Raw genomic sequence first — 5197 nt, 5'->3', positions numbered from 1 at the left:
AAATATCTTTCCTTTAACTTATGTTCACCAAAATTGAGATACCTATTAAGTATGTATACTGTTTCCAAAAACTTGTATAGATCACACCAGTTGTTTTGCAATCTGTCTCGCCAAAATTTGTGCTTTGCTTGCATACACAAGACTAGTATCCTTGAAAGGAAATCAACACAACCACTCTACCTATGGAAATATTTACTTTTAACTATTTTTTGAAAATAAACCTTATTCTTTATTCATTAGAGATAACCAATACATCTTTTATGATGACCGTTACAATATGATTTAAGGGTCCTCAAACCAATCGGAAGTTATAGAAAATCTAACTAATCTAGCGAGCTCATGAGCAACTTTATTTGCTTATTTGTTACATTGTTTGAACCGAGTAATAATAAAATCACAAGCATAATGAAAACAATCATAAAAAATAACCACCGTTGCACCTGCCAGCCGTCCATCCTTCATGATATCAACCACGTCCAGATTGTCCGATTTGATAATAAGGCGATTGCATCCCGATCTTTGCGCCAATGATAGGCCGAATTTGAGGGCCAAGACTTCAACCGTCAAGACATCCACGCAGTAGTCTACCTTCCCATTCCCCCAAGGATAAAACTTACTTTGTCATCTCTAAGCACCGCCCACATCGTACCCCTAAGCAGGTCATGGTCAAAAGAAGCATCGGCATTAAGTTTCATAAAATCCACTAGAGGATAAGACCAACCTCCCTTTCATAGATGCCTTTGGACATGAGGCAGAAACAAAGTTTATCGTAAGAGCTAGTATCCTCATAGAAATCTGATACGCATTTTGAGTTGTCTCCTTCTACACTAATTTTCCTCTTTTACACCATATAACAGGCTGATTTCATGCACATTCTGATGACCCATAATCCGCAATTCTTGCCCTGATAGAAGAAGTAAGTATTCCAACACTGCCTCTCTAGCACGATCAACCTCACAGGCTTTATCAGTAATATCATTGCTACTCCCATAGGAGTTGTTGGATTTCCCCGCATAGGAAAGGTGATGTAGCATAACAGTAGGAAGTATTTCTCTCAGTTAAGAATCAAGGTTTAATCGAACCAGTAGGAGTCAACAAGCTAACAAGATAAGCAACATTTGCACACAAACAAAATAAAAGCTTACTCCCAACATGGCAAGGGGGTTGTCAATCCCCTTGTCTCGCTAATTGCAAGATTGAAAACAAATAAATAGATAGTGGTATGACAAAACGACAATAATAGTAAAAGGAAATAAAAGAGATATTGTGTAAACGCAAGTATTAATAGAGAATGGACCCAGGGGCTATAGTTCCACTACTGGCATCTCTCTCGAAGAAGGTAGTGGTATGGTAGACAAATTACTGTTGGTTAATTGATAGAAAAGCAATAATCTATAACTATGATCATTCATGGAATAATACTGTATATGCATCACGTTCATGATAAGTAGACCGTTACCCAACTGCATCTACTACTATTTTTCCACTCCAAAACTGCTATCCAGCATGCATCTTAAGGTATTAAGTTTAATGGAAAACAAAGCAATGCAATACGCAAGATGACATAATGTAGACAGAAAGAAATCTAGCACTAAGATAAATCCCCGTCCTTTTATCCTTAGTGGCAACAATACTTTACGTGCCTTATCACTTTCTGTCACCAGGATATAGAAATCACCGCAGGATTGAATCCACTACTATGCACAAGTCCCTCTGAAGAATTAACCATCTATCAAGCCGACTGTTGGGGAACGCATTATTTCAAAAGAATTCCTACGATCACGCAAGATCTATCTAGGAGATGCATAGCAATGAGAGGGGAGAGTGTGTCCACGTACCCTCGTAGACCGAAAGCAGAAGCGTTTAGTAACACGGTTGATGTAGTCGAACGTATTCACGATCCAACCGATCTAAGTACCGAACGTACGGCACCTCTGTGTTCAGCACACGTTCAGCACAATGACGTCCCTCGGGCTCTTGATCCAGTTGAGGACGAGGGAGAGTTTCGTCAGCACGACAGCGTGGCGACGGTGATGATGAAGTTATCGGCGCAGGGCTTCACCTAAACACTACAACGATATGACCGAGGTGTTGAACTGTGGAGGAAGGCATCACACACGACTAAGAGATTGTTTGTTGTGATTTGGGATGCCCCTGCTCACGTATAAAGGAGGGGGGAGGAGGAGGCCGGCCTAGGAGGGGCGCGCGCCATAGGGGAGTCCAACTAGGATTCCCAATCCTAGTTGGAGTCCCCTTCCTTTTCCAAGAGGAAGAGAGATGGAAGGAGGAAGAGAGGGAGAAGGAAAGAGGGGGGCGCCGCCCCCTCCTAGTCCAATTCGGACCAGCCATGGGGCGTGGGCGGCCACCCCTTGCGGCCCTTCTCTCCTTTCCACTAAATCCCATTAAGGCCCACTACTTCCCCGGGGGGTTCCGGTAACCTCCCGGTACTCCGAAAAATACCCGAAACACTTTAGAACAATTCCGGTGTCTGAATATAACCTTCCTATATATCAGTCTTTACCTCTCAACCATTTCGAGACTCCTCGTCATGTCCATGATCTCATCCGAGACTCCGAACAAGCTTCGGTCATCAAATCACATAACTCATAATACAAATCGTCATCGAACGTTAAGCGTGCGGACCCTATGAGTTTGAGAACTATGTAGACATGACCGAGACACATCTCCGGTCAATAACCAATAGCGGAACCTGGATGCTCATATTGGTTCCTACATACTCTATGAAGATCTTTATCGGTCAAACCGCATAACAACATACGTTGTTCCCTTTGTCATCGGCATGTTACTTTCTAGAGATTCGATCATCGGTATCTTCATAGCTAGTTCAATCTCGTTACCGGTAAGTCTCTTTACTCGTTCCGTAATGCATTATCTCGTAACTAACTCATTAGTCACATCGCTTGCAAGGCTCATAGTGATGTGCATTACCGAGAGGGGCCAGAGATACCTCTCTGATACATGAAGTGACAAATCCTAATCTCGATTTATGCCAACTCAACAAACACCATCGGAGACACCTGTAGAGCATCTTTATAATCACCCAGTTACATTGTGATGTTTGATAGTACACAAGGTGTTCCTCCGGTATTAGTCAACGGGTCCGCCACATTCAGATCCATATGTATCTTGCACATCTCTATCTCTCCCTCCTTGACTTGATCGCGGATGGAATTGAAGCGTCTCTTGATGTGTTTGGTTCTATTGTGAAATCTGGATTCCTTCGCCAAGGCAATTTCTCTAGTATTGCCACAAAAGATTTTCATTGGACCCGATGCACTAGGTATTACACCTAAATCAGATATGAACTCCTTCATTTGCTGCTTCCGAAGCAACTATGTACTCTGCTTCACACGTAGATCCCGCCACGATGCTTTGCTTGGAACTGCACCAACTGACAGCTCCACCTGTCAATATAAATACGTATCTGGTTTGTGACTTAGAGTCATACGGATCAGTGTCAAAGCTGCATCAAACATAGCCATTTACGACGAGTTCTTTGTCACCTCCATAAACGAGAAACATATCCTTAGTCCTCTTCAGGTATTTCAGGATGTTCTTGACCGCTGTCCAGTGATCCACTCGTGGATTACTTTGGTACCTCCCTGCTAAACTTATAGCAAGACACACATCAGGTCTGGTACACAACATTGCATACATGATCGAACCTATGGCTGAGGCATAGGGAATGACTTTCATTTTCTCTCTATCTTCTGCAGTGGTCGGGCATTGAGTCTGACTCAACTTCACACCTTGTAACACAGGCAAGAACCCTTTCTTTGACTGATCCATTTTGAACTTCTTCAAAACTTTATCAAGGTATGTGCTTTGTAAAAGTCCAATTAAGCGTCTTGATATATCTCTATAGATCTTGATGCCCAATATATAAGCAGCTTCACCGAGGTCTTTCATTGAAAAATTCTTATTCAAGTATCCTTTTATGCTATCCAGAAATTCTATATTATTTCCAACCAACAATATGTCATCCACATATAATATTAGAAATGCTACAGAGCTCCCACTGACTTTCTTGTAAATACACACTTCTCCAAAAGTCTGTATAAAACCATATGCTTTGATCACACTATCAAAGCGTATATTCCAACTCCGAGAGGCTTGCACCAGTCCATAAATGGATCGTTGGAGCTTGCACACTTTGTTAGCACCTTTTGGATCAATAAAACCTTCTAGTTGCATCATATACAACTCTTCTTTAAGATATCCATTAAGGAATGCAGTTTTGACATCCATTTGCCAAATTTCATAATCATAAAATGCAGCAATTGCTAACATGATTCGAACAGACTTAAGCATCACTACAGGTGAGAAGGTCCCATCATAGTCAACTCCTTGAACTTGTCGAAAACCTTTCGCAACAAGTCGAGCTTTGTAGACAATAACATTACCGTCAGCGTCAGTCTTCTTATTAAAGATCCATTTATTCTCTATTGCTTGCCGATCATTGGGCAAGTCAACCAAAGTTCACACTTTGTTCTCATACATGGATCCCATCTCAGATTTCATGGTCTCAAGCCATTTCACAGAATCTGGGCTCATCATCGCTTCCTCATAGTTTGTAGGTTCGTCATGGTCAAGTAACATGACCTCCAGAACAGGATTACTGTACCACTCTAGTGTGGATCGTACTCTGGTTGACCTACGAGGTTCGGTAGTAACTTGATCAGAAGTTTCATGATCATCATCATTAACTTCCTCACTGATTGGTGTAGGAATCACTGGAATTGACTTCTGTGATGAACTACTTTCCAATAAGGGAGAAGGTACAATTACCTCATCAAGTTCTACTTTCCTCCCACTCACTTTTTTCGAGAGAAACTCCTTCTCTAGAAAGGATCCATTCTTAGCAACGTATATTTTGCCTTCAGATATATGATAGAAGGTGTATCCAACAGTCTCCTTTGGGTATCCTATGAAGGCATTTTTTTCTGATTTGGGTTCGAGCTTATCAGGTTGAAGCTTTTTCACATAAGCACCGCAGCCCCAAACTTTAAGAAACGACAACTTAGGTTTCTCGCCAAACCACAGTTCATATGGTGTCGTCTCAACGGATTTAGATGGTGCCCTATTTAACGTGAATGCAGCTGTCTCTAAAGCATAACCCCAAAACAATAGCGGTAAATCAGTAAGAGACATCATAGATCACACCATATCTAATAAA

This window comes from Triticum dicoccoides, chromosome 3A, assembly GCF_002162155.2.
Source record: "Triticum dicoccoides isolate Atlit2015 ecotype Zavitan chromosome 3A, WEW_v2.0, whole genome shotgun sequence".
Lineage (NCBI taxonomy): Eukaryota > Viridiplantae > Streptophyta > Magnoliopsida > Poales > Poaceae > Triticum > Triticum dicoccoides.
The sequence above is the reverse complement of the archived record's forward strand: the minus strand, read 5'-3'. Positions refer to the sequence as shown.